Source organism: Schistocerca nitens, chromosome 2, assembly GCF_023898315.1.
Source record: "Schistocerca nitens isolate TAMUIC-IGC-003100 chromosome 2, iqSchNite1.1, whole genome shotgun sequence".
Lineage (NCBI taxonomy): Eukaryota > Metazoa > Arthropoda > Insecta > Orthoptera > Acrididae > Schistocerca > Schistocerca nitens.
Genome location: NC_064615.1, coordinates 90,040,628 through 90,067,325, shown reverse-complemented (window position 1 = coordinate 90,067,325; position 26,698 = coordinate 90,040,628).

The window sequence follows — 26,698 nt, the reverse complement described above, 5'->3', positions numbered from 1 at the left end:
CAGGTAGAGTATCCCGTATGAAATCATGATAACGTGCTCCATTGAGCGTAGGTGGAAGAACATGGGACCCAATCAAGACATCACCAATAATGCCTGCCCAAACGTTCACAGAAAATCTGTGGTGATGACGTGACTGCACAATTGCGTGCAGATTCTCGCCAGCCCACACATGTTGATTGTGAAAATTTACAGTACATACTGACGAAACTAAAATGAGCTCTAACATCGAAATTAAGCGTTTCCGGACACATGTCCCCATAACATCTTTTCTTTATTTCTGTGTGAGGAATGTTTCCTGAAAGTTTGGCCGTACCTTTTTGTTACACCCTGTATAGCACAGACTTGGGATTGTTTATACTGAAGAAGATTGATTATTTCGTATGTCGCCCTTTGCTTGCGACACAACTCTGCAATTGTCAAAGTATTGTAACTTTCTTTTTGCAACAAAACTCATTAATATGACTTGTTTGATTGTTTATCTAGCGAGCCAAATACACAGGTGTCTTAAATGCTGCAATGATGACACAAAAGAAAGACAGCAATGACAGCAAAAGCGGCATATCATGTAGTTTCCGAAGTTCAAAGGGCGAACAGCCATCACATTTGATTCATTTCATGACTTGTTTTGCTTAAAGTGTGTTTCGAAGTACTGAATAACCTGCTTAGAAAAGCAACTGCAACTAGGTGGGGGGGGGGGGGACTTAATATTCCTTCTGACCAAATAAACTCCTGGAAATTGAAATAAGAACACCGTGAATTCATTGTCCCAGGAAGGGGAAACTTTATTGACACATTCCTGGGGTCAGATACATCACATGATCACACTGACAGAACCACAGGCACATAGACACAGGCTACAGGGCATGCACAATGTCGGCACTAGTACAGTGTATATCCACCTTTCGCAGCAATGCAGGCTGCTATTCTCCCATGGAGACGATCGTAGAGATGCTGGATGTAGTCCTGTGGAACGGCTTGCCATGCCATTTCCACCTGGCGCCTCAGCTGGACCAGCGTTCGTGCTGGACGTGCAGACCGCGTGAGACGACGCTTCATCCAGTCCCAAACATGCTCAATGTGGGACAGATCCGGAGATCTTGCTGGCCAGGGTAGTTGACTTACACCTTCTAGAGCACGTTGGGGGGCACGGGATACATGCGGACGTGCATTGTCCTGTTGGAACAGCAAGTTCCCTTACCGGTCTAGGAATGGTAGAACGATGGGTTCGATGACGGTTTGGATGTACCGTGCACTATTCAGTGTCCCCTCGACGATCACCAGTGGTGTACGGCCAGTGTAGGAGATCGCTCCCCACACCATGATGCCGGGTGTTGGCCCTGTATGCCTCGGTCGTATGCAGTCCTGATTGTGGCGCTCACCTGCACGGCGCCAAACACGCATACGACCATCATTGGCACCAAGGCAGAAGCGACTCTCATCGCTGAAGACGACACGTCTCCATTCGTCCCTCCATTCACGCCTGTCGCGACACCACTGGAGGCGGGCTGCACGATGTTGTGGCGTGAGCGGAAGACGGCCTAACGGTGTGCGGGACCGTAGCCCAGCTTCATGGAGACGGTTGCGAATGGTCCTCGCCGATACCCCAGGAGCAACAGTGTCCCTAATTTGCTGGGAAGTGGCGGTGCGGTCCCCTACGGCACTGCGTAGGATCCTACGGTCTTGGCGTGCATCCGTGCGTCGCTGCGGTCCGGTCCCAGGTCGACGGGCACGTGCACCTTCCGCCGACCACTGGCGACAACATCGATGTACTGTGGAGACCTCACGCCCCACGTGTTGAGCAATTCGGCGGTACGTCCACCCGGCCTCCCGCATGCCCACTATACGCCCTCGCTCAAAGTCCGTCAACTGCACATACGGTTCACGTCCACGCTGTCGCGGCATGCTACCAGTGTTAAAGACTGCGATGGAGCTCCGTATGCCACGGCAAACTGGCTGAGACTGACGGCGGCGGTGCACAAATGCTGCGCAGCTAGCGCCATTCGACGGCCAACACCGCGGTTCCTGGTGTGTCCGCTGTGCCGTGCATGTGATCATTGCTTGTAGAGGCCTCTCGCAGTGTCCGGAGCAAGTATGGTGGGTCTGACACACCGGTGTCAATGTGTTCTTTTTTCCATTTCCAGGAGTGTAATTACGTCTACACTGTGAACTCTGTCTTGCGTGAGTTCCTTTTCCTTTGGCAGTGTTTTTACCACTAATGGTTAAACGGTCGCCGTGCTATGTGTACTGCGAACGTGTAATATCATTCTCATGCTGTGAAGTTTTTCAGTGACCTCTTTAGTGATAGCTGTGTTATTGAGAGTATCCTATTTCAGAAGCCGTGTTCCAAAGAAAATAACGTATTGCTACAAACATTTTTAGTCTCCAGAATGAGATTTTCACTCTGCAGGGGAGTGTGCGCTGATATGAAACTTCCTTGCAGATTAAAACTGTGTGCCGGACCGAGACCCGAACTCTGGACCTTTGCCATTCACGGGCAAGTGCTCTACCAACTGAGCTACCGAGGCACGACTCACGCCCCGTCCTCACAGCTTTACTTCTGACAGTACATCGTCTCCTACCTTCCAAACTCTACAGAAGCTCTCCTGCGAACCTTGCAGAATATCAGCGCACACTCCGCTGCAGAGTGAAAATCTCATTCTGGAAACATCCCTTAGGCTGTGGCTAAGCCATGTCTCTGCAATATCCTTTCTTTCAGGAGTGCTAGTTCTGCAAGGTTCGCAGGAGATCTTCTGTAAAGTTTGGAAGGTAGGAGACGAGGTACTGGCAGAAGTAAAGCTGTGAGGACGGGGCCAGGCGAGGCACAGAATACAGTATAGTGATAATATAATTGTCTAGCAAGAAGGTTAGAGATCACCCACCCGTCACAGAAAGTTGTCTGAATCCGTATTTGATTCTGTTCATGCTCGTAAGTTTGGAAGTTCTCGTCCATGGCCTGAATTATCTTTGCATTTCGACGTAATACATCTTTGTAGAGAAGAGAGTGAATTGTTTATAGCATTACTGTAATAAGGGAAGCAGGTAGATGCGTAAGGAGGCAGACTGCAGAACGGTGATCAGCTGTTGTAATAACAAGTTGCTGGACAGTCTGAGTTCGTTCCTGAACCAAACTTCTGGTATCCACAGAGCAGACAGCCGAGCAAACAGACAGGATTCAATATCCATCTCACAATTAGGCTTCTATATAAGTTGCGCTGAGTTCTGAAAGACGCTAAGGGTATCAACGTGGAAGGGCTTAAAGAGCTCTGACGGGATATCAGTTACAATAAAAGTGTATATTTTATACACTTGCAGTACAAGGTTTCACATAATTAAAAGGAAATGAATAAAAACCTCAAGTTCCTTTATGATGAAGAGATAAATCATCGTTGGTGATAACAGAGAATACGTGGACAATGAAATGGAAATTTCGCTGTGTTATTATCTCGCGAGCACTCGTGGCGATAACATGCACGAAATATCGAGTGACCAGTCGCAGGTCACGGCAGCAATTAATGCGAGGCCACAGCCTGACGCCGCGGCAGCAGCAGTAAATACGAGTTTACACGACTCATCAGCGCGCGAGAGAGAGGGCGCGAAATGCTGGCCGCTGGCGGTAGGCGCGCTCGCTCCGATGAAATGCGCCGTGAGTCTTAATAAGCAACGGCGTCCTGAAGCATTAGCCCCACTTAATACTTGTTTCACTGAACTCACGCACTTTATTGTGACGTATAGCATAGCTTCACTCGAGCAGTGCGCACATGTGCTCACCGCGGGATATTCATTCCCACAGCTCCCAATTTTTACCACTAAATGGCTTGGGAAGCCGATCAATGCAGTAAATGCATTTGTAAGTGCCTGTCACCATTATATTGTGTAAGTAGGCTGTATAGGTTTTTTTATTGGTAACGCCACGTAGCACTCTGTATGAAAATCACTGGCTGTGCTGTGTTTGCATTGTTGTTGGCTATTGTAGTGTTGGGCAGCTGGATGTTAACAGCGCGTAGCGTTGCGCAGTTGGAGGTGAGCCGCCAGCAGTGGTGGATGTGGGGAAGTGAGATGGCGGATTTTTGAGAGCGGATGATCTGGACGTGTGTCCATCAGAAACAGTACATTTGTAAGAATGGATGACATAAACTGCTATATATTATGAACTTTGAACACTATTAAGGTAAATAAATTGTTTGTTCTCTATCAAAATCTTTCATTTGCTAACTATGCCTGTCAGTAGTTAGTGCCTTCAGTAGTTAGAATCTTTTATTTAGCTGGCAGTAGTGGCGCTCGCTATATTACAGTAGTTCGAGTAACGAAGATTTTTGTGAGGTAGGTGATTGATAAAAGGTATAAATTATTGTTAGTCAGGGCCATTCCTTTGTAGGGATTTTTGAAAGTCAGATTGCGTTGCGCTAAAAAATATTGTGTGTCAGTTTAGTGTTCATCAGAATAGGTAAAGAGCGAAATGTCTGAGTACGTTCAGCTTCGCTCAGCAGTTTGAAAATCAAATAATGTAAGAGGTTTATCAGCACAGTAATTCAATAATTTTTCTAAGGAGACGTTTCATAATTGTCATATATTATTGTGTGCTAAACACGCAACGTATTGTGCTCTTGTAACTACTTAGAAATACTTTTGTTATGTAAATTGAAGGGGTGAGAAAGGAAAGGGAGGGGAAAGACCTAACGATATCAGATTCATAGGGACTTTACGTGGAATCAGCGGCGACGAGTGAAAATGTGTGAAGGACTGCGATTCGAACTCAGGATCTCCTGCTTACTAGGCTGCTGGTTTAACCGCTGCATCACATGGAACCAGTGCTTTTCGCAACTGAGTGGACTACCTCTGCACGCTCCCAGCTGATCTACACTCCCACCTATCACCACCCATCTGCAGTCCCCATCGATGTTCTCCACACTCACTGATTTTAGATTCCCACTGAAGGTCGAACGTAAATGTACATCGATACCGAAAGTTGTGGATTAATTGACCATTGAGGTGAATCAGTTACATGAATGCGCAGTGTCTGTTCTTTCCGACATGTCCAAAAAAATCCGACAGCACACTTTCATATAACATAATATTTTCATTCTTTGCTGTTACATGTTGAGTGCAGTAAAACACATAATACAGTTAAGTATAATTGACAGCAAGGAATGTTTGCATTACCAGATGCAAACAAATGTTAATGTCCAGTTCCGTTTCTGACCAAATTTTGTCAAATAAACCCATGTGTTGGGATGTTGTAACTGAATGCCACTATCAATTCAGTTCAAACATCCACAGTAGCAGAAAACGTATTTATATTATAGTTCACTAAAAAAAAAGTGGCAGTATATGCTGTGTCGTCCGAACAAGGCACGGCCAGGGCAAAAGCACCACAGGCGCAAAGACGCGAGCTGCTGCCAGTGCCATAGAGACTCGCCACTTGCGCGAGTTCCACCAGCGCTGAGGATGACGACATCGACTTCGCCCCAGCCAATCGCCGGCCGAGTACAATCCACCAATGACCGGACACAACGGACAGAATTCTACTCGGAAGATAGAAGAGCAGATGTCGCCCACTTGGTTATAGATCATCGTCCAGGGCTGACTTAGACAGGGTATGTCGTTTGATGAACTCTTCGAAGTGAACAGATAGTTGTTGTAGATTGCATTTGTTATGTACTGCGAAGTATTTGCGCTTAGCCATTGAGAGCCTTTTTTGTGTTATATTTCATGCAGTGTTGCAGGCCTCATTATGCAACTTTTCACAAAGATAAGTAAACCTTTTTAACTTAGTTACTAATTTGTTGGAATGTTGAAGAACCTCACAAGGGAACCTCCCCATCGTACCCCCCCTCAGATTTAGTTATAAATTGACACAGTGGATAGGCCTTGAAAAACTAAACATAGATCAATCGAGAAAACAGGAAGAAGTTGTGTGGAACTATGAAAAAATAAGCAAAATATACAAACTGAGTAGTCCAAGTGTAAGATATGCAACATCAAGGACTATGCAAGCTGAGGAGCGCCGTGGTCCCGTGGTTAGAGTGAGCAACTGTGAACTGGCAGGTCCTGGGTTCGAGTCCTCCCTGGAGTAAAAATTTTACTTACTTTATTTTCGCAAAGTTACGATCTGACCGTTCATTCATTGACGTCTCTGTTCACTGTAATAAGTTTAGTGTCTGCGTTTTGCGACCGCACCGCAAAACCGTGCGATTAGTAGACGAAAGGACGTGCCTCTCCAATAGGAACCGAAAACATTTGATCGCAAATTCATAGGTCAACCGATTCCTCCACAGGAAAACACGTCTGAAATATTCTATACGACACTGGTGACGGCATGTTGTCGACCCACCTAACTTGCACACGTGGCGAATGGGTAAAAAGATTCTTCTACCTTGCCCGATTTAAGTTTTCTTGTGGATGTGATAATCACTCCCAAAAAAGTGATGAAAACATAAGAGTTTGTCACATAAACCGCAACAAATGAATGCAACAGTTTCACAGTCGCACCGTTTTCCCTATGCTCTGTCAAAACATATGTTTTTTACGTTTTAAAATGTTTCCGTGTGTAGACCGTCAAATCCTGCATATGTCCAAGCAAATCTGAACATGTCCTGGAATTTTGGAGAGCGAAGTTGATTATGTGTGAGTGCCTGAACTTTGATAATTGTCTGAAAATAAAAAATTAAACTTTTCACTCGAGAGAAGATTTGAACCAAGGACCTCTCGATCCGCAGCTGCTCACGCTAACCACGGGACCACGGCGCTCGTAAACCAGCAGCCTCCTTGATGTTGCTTACCTTGCGCATAGACTACTCAGTTTGTATATTTTGCTTATTTTTTTCATAGTTCCATACAACTTCTTCCTGTTTTCTCGATTGATCTGTGTTCAGTTTTTCATGGCCTATCCCTGTGCCAGCTTATAACTAAATCTGAGGGGGGTGCGATGGGGAGGTTCCCTTGTCAGTTTTCCTACCCTGTTACCAGACCCTGGCACATAGCTGTGAATCGTGGCAGGGAGAAAGTGTCTTAGCTGTGTACTGCACCAGAAGCCGTTTCACCACGTCACAAATTCGGCCTTCCGTAACAACAGTGGCAACTCGCCCTCCACAGCAGTAGCGACCAGGCCTCTACAAAAACTTCCGACGATGATTTACAAAACTGCCGACGAGAGTTTACAAAACTATGCACAGTAGTTGTTTCTGATATGCCTTTGTTCGGCAGGGCTGCACTAGAACAGAAATGTGGCAACACAATAATAAACAATCAACGACATTTATTGTAATGAGAACACGCAACTTACATACGTTTGCTAACGGTTTCACGCTTGACGTTGAAAGTCCTGTAACTAGCCCAATAAAATGTAAGTAACTGATGCCTCACTGTTGCAGAAAGTGTTATTCAGACACCCATAGTCGACTGTTTTTGTTGCTCTCTAAATGGTGCCGGCTATGTCGGGACTATAATCTTCTGAATGGAATTTACATAACTGTGTTCTGACACGTAACTGCTGGACTGTTGCACTGCAGGAACAAGGCGAAATGTGGGAGTGGCTACTGGTTGCAGGAAGTCGACTTATGTACCTTTCGATGAAGGATCTGCATCTGTGCCAGTGGTAAGTGGAAGCAAAGTAATCCACTGTTGCCAGCACTATTCCTGGCCGCTGGAAATAATGCTATCGCTGGATGAATAAGATGAGCGGATGGACGTAGCAGACGAAGCAGAATGTAGTCAAGATTGGGGAGCGCCATCTAGAGGTGGCTGTTCCGCAATGAGAAGGCCCCAGGCGAATGGATGTCCCCTTGCGGAGGCGTCACTCGTGGTATTGCTGTGTACCTATTGCCGTCTAACAGCATCCTGGATAGCCTTAGATGGAATGTCATGTAGATCTTAATTTATTTATACATACATGTACATACTTCACAAGTCAACATACCGTGCATGACAGAGAATACGTTGTTCTGCTACAAGGTACTCCGTTTAGTATTCCACTCCCAAAGGAAGAGCAGGTTTCTATATGCTTCTGTATGTGCCCTGATTTCTCTTGCCCAGTCTTCTACCTATCAGTGTTATGTGAGATGTGCGTTGGTGGTGGCAGATTCGATATGAAGTCCGACCAAATAAGGTTTTCTAAACTTTCTCAGTAGTGTTACGTGAAAAGAATCTCGTCTTCCCTTCAGAGGTTTCCATTTCCCTTCATGAAGAATTTGCATAACACATTTTGGTCAAACCTACTTATTACAGATGTAGCAGCACACCTCTGACCTATCACTCGAGCAGTAAACAAGAAGAGTCACACAAAGCTTGCACATGTGTTGTCGTTTATATATGAGCTACAGTTTCCTGGAATTCTCCCAAAAAACCAAATTCAACCTTTCACCCTACGTCCATGTCCTATTTCATATTTGGACCTTTAGTGGACGTGACTGAGTCAAGCAGCACACCACTGATAGCGTATTCAAATATCACATGACTATTTTTCCCACACGTCTGCATTAACTTACGCAGTGGAACTACCTGGAAGATAAAATAATGTGTGGCGGACCTAGACTTGATCCTGGGGCCTTTGCTTTTCTCTAATAGGAGCTGTGCCGACTGAGCTATCCAAGCACTATTCATCAACTCCCCTTACAGCCTTACTTCCGTCAGTATCTGATCCCTTACTTTCATTCCAGAACTTACACTGGCGGAAGGTACTAATCTGAAGAGCTGACTACAACTTTTTCACCAAACTGTTGACGATACGTTTTGTAGTACCCTTAGGAAATAATCTAGTCATGTGAGTTCAAAACATAAAAAATGGAAAAATACGAGACATAATGGTCGCCTAGGCGCGATAACAAAAAATGGTTCAAATGGCTCTGAGCACTATGGGACTTAACTTCTGAGGTCATCAGTCCCCTAGAACTTGGAACTACTTAAACCTAATTAACCTAAGGACATCACACACACCCATGCCCAGGGCAGGATTCGAACCTGCGACCGTAGTGGTCTCGCGGTTCCAGACTGTAGCGCCTAGAACCGCTCGGCCACGCCGGCCGGCGGCGCGACAACATCCAGAACTTGGAGGGTCGCATCATAAAACGGGATGTGACAGTGTGGCACATGCATACCACAGAAACTCATTTCTATGGGCACGATGAAATAGTTCTAGATTTGAAGCAAGTCAGCTACAGCACGAAGTAGCAAGCATTATTAGTGTGTTTTATGCACCACCATTGTGAATTTCCTTACAAACGACAGATTATTCACAAATATTACGCTAAAATTTTTCACGAGTAACAGCAGCCAGACATGATAGTAACACTTCAACGTCAGTGGTGCAATGGAAATATTCTCTCACAAACACTCCCGACATCAGAAGGGTGCACAATAATCAACCAAATTGTCCACAATTTAGAAATTGTTCTCTGCGTACGCAAATGGGTCGTATGCATTTCGTTAACCACACGATACAACTTTCTGGAAGCAACTGGCACTGGAAATTAATGGATACAGGTATTCTGAATTGGTCTGTGATTATCCCCTATTCAGTCGATGTTCAGCCTAGAACGTGCGAACCAACACATTTACATTTGGAGAGACAGGCGGAAACACTCTCATATTTGCGTACGAAGTGGTGAAATCACCGTCCCGCTCTGATTCTGCAGGCAGGAATACAACGGTAGTCGACACACGAATGTTCAGTTCTCCGAAACCGTTAACGATGTGTCTATAGTTTACGAATGAGTTCCTTCGACCACTTGCTATGCGGACACTGTTACTATTGGTAAATGTTTCATTTCCATCAACAATATTCTCAGTTGCTTTAAATTTCGATTGGCTACAGCTTCATTCCCCCCATGAACCATGGACCTTGCCGTTGGTGGGGAGGCTTGCGTGCCTCAGCGATACAGATAGCCGTACCGTAGGTACAACCACAACGGAGGGGTATCTGTTGAGAGGCCAGACAAACGTGTGGTTCCTGAAGAGGGGCAGCAGCCTTTTCAGTAGTTGCAAGGGCAACAGTCTGGATGATTGACTGATCTGGCCTTGTAACATTAACCAAAACGGCCTTACTGTGCTGGTACTGCGAACGGCTGAAAGCAAGGGGAAACTACGGCCGTAATTTTTCCCGAGGGCATGCAGCTTTACTGTATGATTAAATGATGATGGCGTCCTCTTGGGTAAAATATTCCGGAGGTAAAATAGTCCCCCATTCAGATCTCCGGGCTGGGACTATTCAAGAGGATGTCGTTATCAGGAGAAAGAAAACTGGCGTTCTACGAATCGGAGCGTGGAATGTCAGGTCCCTTAATCGGGCAGGTAGGTTAGAAAATTTGAAAAGGGAAATGGATAGGTTAAAGTTAGATATAGTGGGAATTAGTGAAGTTCGGTGGCAGGAGGAACAAGACTTCTGGTCAGGTGACTACAGGGTTATAAACACAAAGTCAAATAGGGGTAATGCAGGAGTAGGTTTAATAATGAATAGGAAAATAGGAACGCGGGTAAGCTACTACAAACAGTTTAGTGAACGCATTATTGTGGCCAAGATAGATACGAAGCCCACACCTACTACAGTAGTACAAGTTTATATGCCAACTAGCTCTGCAGATGACGAAGAAATTGAAGAAATGTATGATGAAATAAAAGAAATTATTCAGATAGTGAAGGGAGACGAAAATTTAATAGTCATGGGTGACTGGAATTCGAGTGTAGGAAAAGGGAGAGAAGGAAACGTAGTAGGTGAATATGGATTGGCGCTAAGAAATGAAAGAGGAAGCCGCCTGGTAGAATTTTGCACAGAGCACAATTTAATCATAGCTAACACTTGGTTTAAGAATCATGATAGAAGGTTGTATACATGGAAGAACCCTGGAGATACTAAAAGGTATCAGATAGATTATATAATGGTAAGACAGAGATTTAGGAACCAGGTTTTAAATTGTAAGACATATCCAGGGGCAGATGTGGACTCTGACCACAATCTATTGGTTATGACCTGTAGATTAAAACTGAAGAAACTGCAAAAAGGTGGGAATTTAAGGAGATGGGACCTGGATAAACTGAAATAACCAGAGGTTGTACAGAGTTTCAGGGAGAGCATAAGAGAACAATTGACAGGAATGGGGGAAAGAAATACAGTAGAAGAAGAATGGGTAGCTTTGACGGATGAAGTAGTGAAGGCAGCAGAGGATCAAGTAGGTAAAAAGACGAGGGCTAGTAGAAATCCTTGGGTAACAGAAGAAATATTGAATTTAATTGATGAAAGGAGAAAATATAAAAATGCAATAAATGAAGCAGGCAAAAAGGAATACAAACGTCCCAAAAATGAGATCGACAGGAAGTGCAAAATGGCTAAGCAGGGATGGCTAGAGGACAAATGTAAGGATGTAGAGGCTTATCTCACTAGGGGTAAGATAGATACTGCCTACAGGAATATTAAAGAGACCTTTGGAGATAAGAGAACCACTTCTATGAACATCAAGAGCTCAGATGGAAACCCAGTTCTAAGCAAAGAAGGGAAAGCAGAAAGGTGGAAGGAGTATATAGAGGGTCTATACAAGGGCGATGTACTTGAGGACAATATTATGGAAATGGAAGAGGATGTAGATGAAGATGAAATGGGAGATACGATACTGCGTGAAGAGTTTGACAGAGCACTGAAAGACCTGAGTCGAAACAAGGCCCCCGGAGTAGACAACATTCCATTGGAACTACTGACGGCCTTGGGAGAGCCAGTCCTGACAAAACTCTACCATCTGGTGAGCAAGATGTATGAAACAGGCGAAATACCCTCAGACTTCAAGAAGAATATAATAATTCCAATCCCAAAGAAAGCAGGTGTTGACAGATGTGAGAATTACCGAACAATCAGTTTAATAAGCCACAGCTGCAAAATACTAACACGAATTCTTTACAGACGAATGGAAAAACTAGTAGAAGCCAACCTCGGGGAAGATCAGTTTGGATTCCGTAGAAATACTGGAACACGTGAGGCAATACTGACCTTACGACTTATCTTAGAAGAAAGATTAAGGAAAGGCAAACCTACGTTTCTAGCATTTGTAGACTTAGAGAAAGCTTTTGACAATGTTGACTGGAATACTCTCTTTCAAATTCTAAAGGTGGCAGGGGTAAAATACAGGGAGCGAAAGGCTATTTACAATTTGTACAGAAACCAGATGGCAGTTATAAGAGTCGAGGGACATGAAAGGGAAGCAGTGGTTGGGAAGGGAGTAAGACAGGGTTGTAGCCTCTCCCCGATGTTATTCAGTCTGTATATTGAGCAAGCAGTAAAGGAAACAAAAGAAAAATTCGGAGTAGGTATTAAAATCCATGGAGAAGAACTAAAAACTTTGAGGTTCGCCGATGACATTGTAATTCTGTCAGAGACAGCAAAGGACTTGGAAGAGCAGTTGAACGGAATGGATAGTGTCTTGAAGGGAGGATATAAGATGAACATCAACAAAGGCAAAACAAGGATAATGGAATGTAGTCGAATTAAGTCGGGTGATGCTGAGGGTATTAGATTAGGAAATGAGACACTTAAAGTAGTAAAGGAGTTTTGCTATTTGGGGAGCAGAATAACTGATGATGGTCGAAGTAGAGAGGATATAAAATGTAGACTGGCAATGGCAAGGAAAGCGTTTCTGAAGAAGAGAAATTTGTTAACATCGAGTATAGATTTAAGTGTCAGGAAGTCTTTTCTGAAAGCATTTGTATGGAGTGTAGCCATGTATGGAAGTGAAACATGGACGATAAATAGTTTGGACAAGAAGAGAATAGAAGCTTTCGAAATGTGGTGCTACAGAAGAATGCTGAAGATAACGTGGGTAGATCACATAACTAATGAGGAGATATTGAATAGGATTGGGGAGAAGAGGAGTTTGTGGCACAACTTGACCAGAAGATGGGATCGGTTGGTAGGACATGTTCTGAGGCATCAAGGGATCACCAATTTAGTATTGGAGGGCAGCGTGGAGGGTAAAAATCGTAGGGGGAGACCAAGAGATGCATACACTAAGCAGATTCAGAAGGATGTAGGTTGCAGTAGGTACTGGGAGATGAAGAAGCTTGCACAGGATAGAGTAGCATGGAGAGCTGCATCAAACCAGTCTCAGGACTGAAGACCACAACAACAACAACAGCTTCATTGGCTTGAAGCCTATCGGAGACGTACACAAGTCAGCTCAAAGCTGTTATTCGCTTGTGGTCAATAAAGTAAAGAAGGTAGGCCTGCTCGTAATAAAGGAGTGGTAAGCTATCTCTAACGAACTGGTTGCTAATGTTATTGTATCCATTGTAAGTAACATTTTTGTCTGTTGTATTGAACAGACAGCGAATTAGGGAACAGTAATTGTAGTGGTTCAACCTTATTTTCAATTATTGGAATTTTGCAAAAATGTACCTGTTTCATATTGAATTATATAGACAAGAATACTGACCATCTACTTAAGTGAACTGTAGAATATTATACTTTCTCTTGAAATATATAGTAAGAGTGAATGAAGAGCACTTTTTACATGGTGTTGTATATGTTTTATACGACGTCTGATCTCATGACTTACTAGTTCAGTGAGCTTACGAGGATAAGCTATCACAAAAAAGTGAGATGATATTAATATTTTCTCGTTCATCTTCTAGTGCCTGTCTGTTCAGGATGTTGACGGAACCTATAGGAATTCCTCTCCTGTGCCAATCTCCTCATCTCATAGTAGCACTAGCACTCCAAGTCCGCAATTATTTGTTGTATGTATTCCATTCTCCGTCTCCCTCCACAATTTATACCCCCTCTAGCTCGCTCTAGTACAATGGAAGCTATTTTCTGATGTCTTAACACATATCCCATCATCTTGTTCCTTCTTCTTGTCGGTGTTTCCTATAAGTTCATTTATTCGGCGATTCTGATGGGAACTTCCCCTTTCCTTATCTTATCAGTCCACCTAACCATCATTCTTTTGCAGCAACAAATCTCCAATATTTTGAATTTCTTTGCTGCACTCTTCCTACAGTTCATGATTCACCACCGTACAATACTATGCTTCAAATATACATTCTCAGATTTCCACCTCAAATTAAGGTCAATGTATCACATTTTTATTTATTCGTCGAAGTTCCGCGCGCCGGCCGCGGTGGTCTCGCGTTTCTAGGCGCTCAGTCCGGAACCGCGCGACTGCTACTGTCGCAGGTTCGAATCCTACCTCGGGCATGGATGTGTGTGATGTCCTTAGGTTAGTTAGGTTTAAGTAGTTCTAAGTTCTAGGGGACTGATGACCTCAGATGTTAAGTCCCATAGTTCTCAGAGCCATTTGAACCATTTTTTGAAGTTCCGCGTCTTTGTGTACTGTTCTTGTCAAATGGTTCAAATGGTTCTGAGCACTATGGGACTTAACATCTGTGGTCATCAGTCCCCTAGAACTTAGAACTACTTAAACCTAACTAACCTAATGACATCACACACATCCATGCCCGAGGCAGGATTAGAACCTGCGACCGTAGCAGTCGCGCGGACTGTTCTTGTCCCTAAGGTTCCGAGCCACTGTGCTCTGTTTCTTCTTTGTCCTTTTTTTACCAGATGTTTTCCTTGAAGAATATTCTTTAGCATTTTATAACTCTTTCCATTCCTCGTTACATACCCAAAGTATTTTATTTTCACACATTTCTTCATTTTGCAGAGAATGTTATGTTGGTAATTTTACCTGTCCAAGGTACTCTTAGCATTCTTCTGTAAAGTCACAATTCAAAAGCCTTAAGTCGTTTGCTCGTCGTCTCCGTTAAAGGTCTGAACATGGGAAAGGATGAGAAATATGTAGCATCTGAGAAATTTTTAATTTTGTTTCGATTGAATCGTGGTCGATCTTGAACTCATGAATCATTTTACAAAACGTGGCTCTGGGTTCCTCTTTAAGGACTTTAATTTCTGGCGAGTTATTCCATTGGGATGGGTGTTAATGTTAGTTCCCTGACATGCATATATTTTTTTCTTGGTCAGTAAGTTTAGATGACAGTTTGGTATGTCTTTCTAACTGATGACCATTAATTTTGTTTTACGTTGATCTCTAGGCATTAACGCTCACTTCCTTTCGTTAATTCGGGATACAAGATGTGAAATGCTACCGCTACCGTCAGCGTAACCGACCAGCTTGTCTACATGAAGACGATTCCTTCTTCGATAATTTCAAGATCTCGTTTGAAAATATGTTCAGAATAAAGATTAAATATCAGTGGCGACGAAAGACAGACCTATCTCACCCCTTGATATGTCTTTACTGCTTCCAGTCTTGAAGTAATGAATAACATCACATCTTGCTTAAGGATGGTAAGTAAGTAATTATTATAAGTTGCAGCATTATGTTTTTCATTCAGGCAATCTTCCTTAAGTTTGATGTAATGGAATCCGTGACTTGAAGATTGGCTTTGACTTGAGGTCTGGCGATTGAACGAAGCCGGTTCTCCGTAATTAAACACACATTACAGCAGGTTTTGGTGGTTTCGTGATGACACTCTTTTAATGCATTGACACTGCGTAGCAGTGTTTGGAGGAAGTATTTAGAATGATAGGTACGCTCCGAGTAACGCCTAAAGCAGCATTGTTTCCAACTGTAAACTGCAGTACAAACTGCCGTGTAATCTGCTACACGCTACGTGGGAGACTATGATGACAAGGTCGTTTCCTGAAACGCGCACGCCTATAAAACCACAAGGGGTTTCAGATCTTCGTCCCAAAGTCGGTTGGCACTAATGGTGACACTGGAAGAACATCCAGCACCCAAAGTCGCTACGATAACATTCGTTGCCAGTTGAAATTCCATGAATAATACCACCGATTCTACATTTACCGCATGTGGAATAAAGACCAAGATCTATTTCCGTCTCGTGCTCTTGTGGCGCACTGGTGAGTTCATATCTCTGACGGCTCTTTAAACACGGAAAAGGAGAAACTAGGTCCAGAAGTTACGACTATCCGAAACACAATTTTATTTATTTATCTATCATATTCCTAATCAGAGAAAGTGTCAGTACATAGTTTACGGAATGCTGATTAGGAAATTAATAAACAAAGGAATTAATAAAACACGAGAAAAATGTGAGAGAGTATACAAATTGTGGTGTCACCGCCAGACACCACACTTACTAGGTGGTAGCTTAAATCAGCCGCGGTCCATTAGTACATGTCGGACCCGCGTGTCGCCACTGTCAGGATCGCAGACCGAGCGCCACCACACGGCAGGTCTAGAGAGACGTACTAGCACTCGCCCCAGTTGTACGATGACGTTGCTAGCGACTACACTGACGAAGCCTTTCTCTCATTTGCCGAGAGACAGTTAGAATAGCCTTCAGCTAAGTTAATGGCTACGACCTAGCAAGGCGCCATTTGTACCATTGCATGTATCTCAAGATAGTCTCACTTGTATCATCAAGAATGCTGTATACCAAAGGACGATATAAAAGTTAAGTGTTCTAGTAGCTACGTTCTTTTCTTTATCACATTCATTACGAATCCTGTTCCAGACTTCGCGCCAGTCGGCGTGTGTGTACGCGTGCCCTTTCGGCTACCCGTCACTGTGGACTGGCTGCCTTGTCAGTCCACTACACAAATAAATAACACTTTACACAGAAAAGTTCTCAAATACGGCGATGAACTGCTGTAAGAAAAGGAATACGTCACAAATAAACAATTCAACTTGGATTTGAATACTCAGGTTTTTCTGGTAGCCTACGGAAAATAAAACTTGCTGAACACAGCACGCTGTCCTGTACCATGTTTAAGGAAGCGTTATCCAAGTGCTTTTAGTTTATCCGTCCAGTGTTCACTAAATGAACATTCCAGTTACTTCTGTTTGACTCAATATTTTCAACCACATATCTCACGAAGGAATATGTGTACAGGGATAACAGCGTTAGAATTCTGAGAGACGTGAACAACAGACTGTAGGAAGTACGCGAATTGACGCAGCAGATCTGTCTGACCGCCATTTTCTGAGCCAACAATATTGTTATCTTTGAATGCGACCATTTCAGGTTAGGCTTTAGCGTGTCTGTTACTGGAATCAATGAAATAACAAGTTTGTACCTTCGTAGGCTTTATCGGCGCAATAAGTCTTGAAAGTCTCTTCGGGTATGCTGCCGGATCCTAAAATCTACTCGAGTCGATATTTCGGCGATCCAACTGTTCGCCGTCTTCAGGAGAATGCTGCTTCTCCTGTTGAGTCCCGCTGAGAACTGACGCCAGGCTGCAAATCGACTTCTTATATAGTGCTCCGTACCGTACACGGTGCGTGTTGCTGCCCTCCAAGATTGGACAGGTGGGATCGCCCTTAGTAGAATTCCGGCGGCAACGATATACCGCACTCAGGGACAATTTTCGAACGCTCGGAGAGGCCGCACCCAAGAATGTTCCGTTCTGATGCGGGATAGTACAGGATTCCACGTCCTGCTAAGAGGAAATCCATTGTCTCTATTAATTAAATTATCTGCCAACCTAATTTCAGTTGCCTTTTTATAGACACTGTTCCAAAAACCGGAAGTGTTGGCAACTATCACAGTTTCGTAAAATTTCACACCGTGTGACTCTAAGGAGTGTTCTGCTACTGCCGATTTTTCCTGTTGTTGTAGTCTCGTATGACGGCGATGTTCCATACACCGGTCATGAACTGTGCGAATCGAACGGCCGATGTAAGCCGTCCCACACTGGCACGGAATTTTTGTATGCAACGGGTTTCCTAGGCCCCAAATCATCTTTCACAGGGCCGAGTAGTGCAGTAATCTTGAAACATAGACGGAGCAGACTCCTAATGTTAAAAATCCTTAAAATTCTTACAGTCATAAACGATATGCCCGCAGTATAAGGAACGAAGACCACCGAGCTATGCTCCTCTTCATTCGGTTCCTCCGGTGATGGTCCAATCTCTACAAACCGACGAATCTGCTTCTCAGAGTATCCATTTTCCTTAAAAACAGCCATCACATGAGCAAGTTCTTGGGTTAAGCTGTTCGCGTCGGAAATGGCTTACGCTCTGCGTACCAAAGTCCTAAGGACGCCACTCGTTGGTGTGGTGGGTGACAACTCTCCGTTCTGTGTGCTTCGGCTTTCGATGAACACTATGTCCCAAAGTACCATCTGGTATTTTGTAAACTATAACGTCCAAAAAATGGAAGCATCCCATCACTTTCAACCTCCATGGTAAATTTAATGCTGGGATGAAGACAGTTTAAGTGGTCCAAAAAGCTATAAAGAGCATCACGCCCATGTGGCCAGACGAAAAATGTATCATCCACATATGTCCAGAAGCATGTTGGTTGCAAAGCAGAGGTCCACAGTGCCTTATCCTCGAAGTCCTCCATAAATAAATTGGCGACTATGGGTGATAAAGGACTACCCATAGCCACTCCCTCATTCTGTTTAAAAATGTTCCCGTTAAATAAAAAATACGCGGATGTCAGCAGATGAAGACAAAGCTTCACCAACTCTTCATCCAGTTTGTTTTACTAATCAAATTAAGGGACTCTTCCAGAGGGACTCACTAATAGATCTGAAGGACCCAGCCTCAAAGATTTCAATCGTCGAATAAAATCCACCGAATTGGAGATATGGTGTTCATACTTGCGAACATATGGACTGAGAACAGATGATAAATACTTCGCCAGGTTGTAAGGGGCTGCACTCAAATGACTATCAGCAGGGTGTAGAGGAACCTCTTCCTTATGGAACTTAGTGAGACCTTATAACCTAGGAGAAACCGCAGCACCAGGGTGAAGTATCTTAACAAAATTTTCGTCAACATGCTCTTTTTCAACAGTGAAAGTGTCTTGTGCTTAATCCTCTCTGTAGGGTCACTAGATAGTCTTCTGTACGCCGGGCCCTTGAGTAGTAAACCCATTTTAAGAACGGAATCATCCCGCTTCATTACAGCCGTGGCATTCCCCTTGTCAGCTGGTAAAACTATTACTTCATCATAATTTCCACGAGAACGAATGGCTGCTCTCTCTGTGGAAGAGATGTTATCCCGTGGTGGCCGAGCCCCACGTAATGTGTGGGACACTTCTTGCCTTATTTCTTCAGCTTGGTCCTCGGGAGGGCTGTGTACTGCTTGTTCTACAGACAGGAAGTCTCCTTTGAGTGGGGGAAAAATTTAAACTTTTTCTAGTACCACCACTGTGGGCCCATCCAGTACCTTGTTAGAAAGATTAACCACAGTGCGTCGACGACGTTTTTCCCCTCATGATGCTGTTGGACGAGAAGGAAGCCGTTCAAATTTCTAATCCTGTCTAGTCACGGCGCTCTGATGTACCCAAAGCGATAGCGCCCATGTGGAATCATCAGCCCACTGCCAAAAATACCTTGAAAACTGCGGTGACAAGTTCTAATGTAAGTAAAACAAATCTTTGGAAACAATATGCAGCTACCTACGGATAAAACGAATGCGTTCTCTTATAAGTGCTTGACTTACACGCTCCATTAGCTCTCTTACCATTAATAAAATGAACCAATCTGGCAAAATTAGTAATAATACCTTCGTCATGGCATCTCAGCAACCAGGCGAGCGTACTCAACAGCTTTCCTTTTTTCCTTCAAAATTTACCTAATTTCTGTGAAAGTTTCACTATCTCCTCACCTTAGAGGTACTTGATGTGACATCATAGGCTTTCCAGGCGTAATAAGTCTTAAAGTCTCTTCGGGTTTGCCACCGGATCCTAAAATGAACCCGCATTCCATATTTCGGCGATCCAAGTGTTCGCCATCTTCAGGAGAATGCTGCTTCTGTTGATGAGTCCCGCTGAGAGTTTACTATTACCAGTCACTGTTATTTATCTCCAAGACGCTTTATACCTCCATCTCAGATGGATTTACATTTGTTAGTATGACATATGTTTGGATTATGTTACGAGTTTTGGAGGAACTTATGGCACTATCTAGTGGAGAAACCAAATACTATTTCAGTACATGATTTTTGGTTTTTTGATAAAAAACTAAACGTATATCTAACGCTAAAAATAAAATAAAATATAATAAATAGTATAAATAAAGGTAATAATAAATATTTTTAACGTAAGGTAAACATGTATCTAACGCTAAAAGTAAAATAAAATAAATAATATAAATAACGGTAATAATAAATATTTTTAACGTAAGATATGCGTTTAGTTTTTGTCAAAAAAAATCACAAAATCATGCTTGGTCCACTACACAATGCCAGAAGTTCCTTCAAAAATCATAACACAACACACACATATGTCACACTAACAAACGTAAATTCACCTGATGATGTCGGTTTAAAACTTTGAAACGCGTGGTGGAGATTAATAAACAGTGACTGGTAACATTAAGCTTCTTGTTTCATCTGAGGAATACTATTGTTGAGTGCACGGAGTCGCCCCAGAATACATTGCCTCAAAATAATCTATTATAAGAGACAACAGACAGTACGGGGTGGAGGATAAATACCCGAATTAGTCGCTGTTTTTGTTAGGTCGTTATGAAGAGACATTTAAATTGGCTTTGTGTGCGTTACACCTACCTCCGCCGTTTTCAAGAGCCTGAAAACTATTTTCGCGGTCAGCCAGAAAGCGATGGAGAACCTACTGACCATAATTTCCTGTCTGCAAGTCTATATTACTCTTTGCACTCACTGAAAGAAAAAGTTTCTACTTGCTATTTACTCAGCGGAATCAGGAATTATGATTCGAAACAAAAGTTTTATGTTCTAACTGATTGCTATATTGTTTAAAATCTCGTATGCACAGAATATGATAAGATCCCTAATAATAATAATAATAATAATTTTCGTATAGGAAATAGCGCTACAAGTAATTCAGAGGTGATGCCCACGGGAAGTTCCAAGTCAAATCGTCTATCACCCTGACTTCTAATCATCAAAGTTAACTGCTCGCAACAAACGTGGAATATAATCTCGCCACTTGCCATGCGGTTGTGTCAACATAACGGGAGGCACATAAGCAGTTACTTCCGTGAAACCTAAGCAGTCCAGGATGATATATGGTCCTCACGAATTCACTTCCTACTTTAACCCAAACCGCTTTAGCTTCCCGGCTCTACCGTCATCCAAGGCACAGCAGACGCAGGCGTTTGACTGACGCAAACAGATTGATATCTCGGAGCGAAGTGTCTCTTCTTACTTCCTCTCTCGCCGTATTTACATTTGGGCGCAGCGGACTGCCAAACGGAACACCTTTAGGCACATGTAGCACCATGTCACCATGTCGGACATGTATTAATTAATAGCTCTGTCGTTTAACAATTTAAAAAGTTTTACCTCGATTGCATTTAAAGCTTGCCGACTAGAATTTTTAGAATGTAACTGACAGTAGAAGATGACTCCTGAACTACGTCTTCAAAATTCTTTGTATTGATAGTTATTTATAATACAGTCCTGAAACTTGGTGCAGCTATATTATGCATAACTGTAACCGAGTGCTGTAGGTAGAACTTTCTATAACAAGTACAAAATGTGGTGTCACCGCTAGACACCACACTTGCTAGGTGGTAGCTTAAATCGGCCGCGGTCCATTAGTACATGTCGGACCCGCGTGTCGCCACTGTCAGGATCACAGACCGAGCGCCACCACAAGGCAGGTCTAGAGAGACGTACTAGCACTCGCCCAGTTGTACGGACGACATTGCTAGCGACTACACGTACGAAGCCTTTCTCTCATTTGCCGAGAGACAGTTAGAATAGCCTTCAGCTAAGTCCATGGCTACGACCTAGCAAGGCGCCATTTGCACCATTGCATGTATCTCAAGATAGTCTCACTTGTATCATCAAGAATGCTGTATACCAAAGGACGATATAAAAGTTAAGTGTTCTAGTAGCTACGTTCTTTTCTTTATCACATTCATTACGAATCCTGTTCCAGACTTAACGCCAGACGGCGTGAGTTGACGCGTGCCCTTTCGGCTACTTCACTGTGGACTGCCTGCCTTAACAGTCCACTACACAGAAGATACTTAATCTGTTATGAATAAGGACGTTTACGTTTCAAATTTCGTTTTTAGTAAATAATTTAAAAAGTAATAGAGATAGCTTGTCGCTGTTACATATTATTATTTTTATATATAACTGAGGATGCATACGAATATTCATCTTTCTGAGTCTAATGTTTAGCACATTCAATTTTTCGTAAAAACGCTGATTTTGATCTAAACATTGCTTTAATCATACTGAGACTCGTAATTTTAATTGAGACATACTTTTGCACATTCTGCCCAATTTTAGCTTTCTAGTTTTATTATTTAGAACCACTAATTTTCTTCTTACGTTCGAATATTTTTCATTTATGTCGTAACATAATATTTTGCGTAACATATTCATTTAATCAATTCTGAGACGTTACAACGTTAACATTAATTTACTGAAGGATACAGTTATGTAGTCTGGAAAAGTTATTTCAATTTTTAATTTCACTCTTAGTTTACGGTGCAATGCTTTATATGTTGATCACAACCGATATGATAACGATGTGCTGCTAGTCGTGAACTGGGTTGAACCCTGGCATACTCTCTTGCCTCTGTGCCTCTTACAGTGATACAGAGCTTGTTTTGCCTCAACAGAAGGTAAGAAAAGTAGACAAGCCTTCGCATTTCAGTCTAAGAGAGAGTGAACATCAGTATTGTAGTAAAGATAACAGCATTCAGTTTCTGCACAAGGCCCAGAACGATAAACTGCAAGAAAAACTTTCATCTACCCTCAGTCCCAAAAATTAAATGATCGACTTCAATGATTGCTGGATTACTTTCGGACAACTTTATGTACTGTATTTTGCTGCAGTTGAGCTTTAATTCAAAACAACTGGACATAATATTTGCTGAGCCGAAGAACTCGAGGAAAACTTACCTTCCAGAAAACGAAGCAGTTGTACTCAAAATACTGCTACCAATGCTATGCTGACAAAATGGGTGCACCACATGGAAAACAATTCTGAGTAAGTAAATATACTTACTGAATCAGAGTACGATCCCCATTACTGAGTAATTTATAAGTTCATGACCACTAACATCTTGAAAACAAACGTTACATAAATGCTGTGAATTTAAAAACGAAAAGGTATGCGAATAAATATAGAAAGATTCGTTGCCAAATGGTTCAAACGGCTCTGAGCACTATGGGACTTAACATCTGAGGTCATCAGTCCCCTAGAACTTAGAACTACTTAAACCTAACTAACCTAAGGACATCACATACATCCATGCCCGAGGCAGGATTCGAACCTGCGACCGTAGCAGTCGCGCGGTTCCGGACTGAAGCGCCTAGAACCGCTCGTCCACCGCGGCCGGCATTCGTTGCCAATTTTTAACTATTGCAACCTAAAGATATAGTCACTTTACTTGAAAAACATAGTTAAAATTACATGAACCACGTTCATCTACACCAAAACCATGACAAGGAACTCTCTGAGAAAGTATTGATGAAACTAATGAAAAAGCACGGAATCATTAGTTGAATGAAGAATGCATTTACATACCTCACCCACGATATAAATGCATGGCATAGACAAAAGGTTCTGGATGGTAACCGAAACTCCATGTCCCACAATATCACTCATAATGTCTCACAAGGAAATTGTTGCGTGCAAGGTTGCAAGTTCAATCTTAGTAAGGCCCATTTGAAAGTGTTGTTTTAACAATTATGACAGAAAAATGTTAGCTGCTAATGACTCACTGTCAGGAAGGCGACAGAAGCTGAGTGTCTGGTGGGGCAGAGAGCAGCCTTCTATGGGGTGTATGTATTACACTTCAGAAAATTGACGTCGTCGACAGATGGTGTATTATGTATACAAGCAGTGTGGGAATTACTGTGCAAAGTTCGGAGCTGTTAACATTTCAGAACAGTGCTAGCACAGTGGCGAAAGATACACAATAAAGAAGGTTTCCCCCTCGATCCCTCCTTCTAGGGATGATAACAGTATGTGTCCTGGCGCATCCATGCTACATCAGTTTTTTACAGCCTGACGAATAAAATGCATGGCATAGACAAAAGGTTCTGGATGGTAACCGAAACTCCATGTCCCACAATATCACTCATAATGTCTCACAAGGAAATTGTTGCGTGCAAGGTTGCAAGTTCAATCTTAGTAAGGCCCATTTGAAAGTGTTGTTTTAACAATTATGACAGAAAAATGTTAGCTGCTAATGACTCACTGTCAGGAAGGCGACAGAAGCTGAGTGTCTGGTGGGGCAGAGAGCAGCCTTCTATGGGGTGTATGTATTACACTTCAGAAAATTGACGTCGTCGACAGATGGTGTATTATGTATACAAGCAGTGTGGGAATTACTGTGCAAAGTTCGGAGCTGTTAACATTTCAGAACAGTGCTAGCACAGTGGCGAAAGATACACAATAAAGAAGGTTTCCCCCTCGATCCCTCCTTCTAGGGATGATAACAGTATGTGTCCTGGCGCATCCATGCTACATCAGTTTTTTACAGCCTGACGAATAAATCGTGGCGGAGACTGCACTAAAACTGGCTATCCAATGAATTACGGAAACATCAGAATTGCACTGTGGAGTCGAAGGTCACGGGATAGCGATGCATACATTTACAGATGGCATTAGTACAGTGAACACAAGGTATAAAAGGGCAGCGCAGTGGTGGAGTTGACATTTCCTCTCTGGTGATTCATGTGGAAAGGTTCCCGACGTGCTAATGGCCGCATGCCGAGAGTGTCGAAAACACCAAATTTCACGCATTATCTTCTCCTCGCACCACCAACAGCAACGGAGTTTGTAGAGTTATCAGTTGTAAGTAGGCTGTTTAGGTTTTTTTATTGGTAACGCCACCACTGTATGACAATCACTGGCTGTGCTGTGTGCAGTCTGTGGCTGCTTTGCATTGTTGTAATATTCGCCATTGTAGTGTTAGGCAGTTGGCTATGAACAGCGCGTAGCGTTGCGCAGTTGGAGGTGAGCCGCCAGCAGTGGTGGATGTGGGGAGAGAGATGGCGGAGTTTTGAAATTTTTCATGAACTGCTATATATATTATGACTATTGAGGTAAATACATTGGTTGTTCTCTATCAAAATCTTTCATTTGCTAACTATGCCTATCGGTAGTTAGTGCCTTCAGTACTTTGAATCTTTTATTTAGCTGGCAGTAGTGGCGCTCGCTGTATTGCAGTAGCTTGAGTAGCGAAGATTTTTGTGAGGTAAGTGATTTGTGAAAGGTATAGTTTAATGTTAGTCAGGGCCCATTCTTTTGTAGGGATTTTTGAAAGTCAGATTGCGTTGCGCTAAAAAAATATTGTGTGTCAGTTTAAGCACAGTCTCGTGTATAATTTTTCAAAGGGGACGTTTCACAGTGCTGGCAGAAAAACAACACAGCGTGAAATAACTGCAGAAATCAATGCTGGACATACGACGAACGTATATGTTAGGACAGTGCGGCGAAATTTGGCGTTCTACGATAGCAGACGACCGACGCGTATGCCTTTGCTAACAGTACGACATCGCCTGCAGGGCCTCTCCTGGACTCAGGACCATATTGGTTGGACCCTAGACGGCTGTAGAGCCGTGAACTGGTTAGATGAGTACCGAGTTCAGTCTGTAAGAGCTGATGGTTGGGTTCGAGTGTGGAGCAGGCCCCACGACACCATGGACTCAGGATGTCAACAAAGCACTGTCCAAGCTCGTGGTGGCTCCATAATGATGTGGGCTGTGTTTACACCGAATGGACTGGGTCATTGACTGGAAATGGTCATGATCGGTACTTGGAGACGATTTGCAGCAATTCATGGACTTCATGTTCCCAAACTACAACAGAAATTTTGTGAATAACAAAGCACCATGTCATTCGGTCAAAATTGTTCGCGTACAATTCGAGTGAACGATTTGGTCACCCATTTCACCCGCCGTAGTTCCCATCGAACATTAATGGGACGCCGACCGAAGTGGCCGAGCGGTTCTAGGCGCTACGGTCTGGAACCGCGCGACCGCTGCCTTTCTAGGGGAATTATGACCTCAGCAGTTGAGTCCCATAGTGCTCAGAGCCAATTAATGGAACATAATTTAGAGGTCAGTTTGTTTACAAAACGCTGAATCGGTAACGCTTTCGCACTTACAGACTTCTATAGAGGCAGCATGGCTCAATATTTCTGCAGGGCGCTTCCAACGGCTTGTTGAGTTCATACCACGTCAAGTTGCTGCAGTACTACGAGCGAAAGGAGGTCCGACGCGATTTTAAGAGGTATGCCATCACTTTTGTCACCTCAGTGTGTAATTCTCGTGAAATCTGCTACGTACTTCATGCCAATAAGGCTGTCCGCTGTCATTTATTTATTTATTTATTACAATTAAAGTCATGAAGCACGCAAAACTGGCACCTGAAACGAAATCAAACAAAGCTCCGTGCTCTGTTCCAGGCGACCCGATCGGGACAGATCAAATGTCGTGTCATCCGCTGCCAGTGGCGTCATTTGCATGTGGTTTGGACGGGCATGGCTTCAGCGCACTGCACTTCCGGAAGTTGTCTGTTTTCTTGACCTTCGAGTCGCCACTGTTCACTGAAGTAGAAGCTTAGCTGCTACCTCGAGGTTGAGTGCACCACGGTCAACTTCTCCCACCAAGGAAAAATCCCTGGTAGGAGCAGGAATCGAACCCGGCTATTCTGCATAACAATGATACAAGCTGACTGCTGAGCTATGGAGGTGGACATCAGGTACCAGAAGATGAGACAAAATTGTCCTGAAATCAGCTGCACATTTATGAGATAAACCGCGAAATAAAAT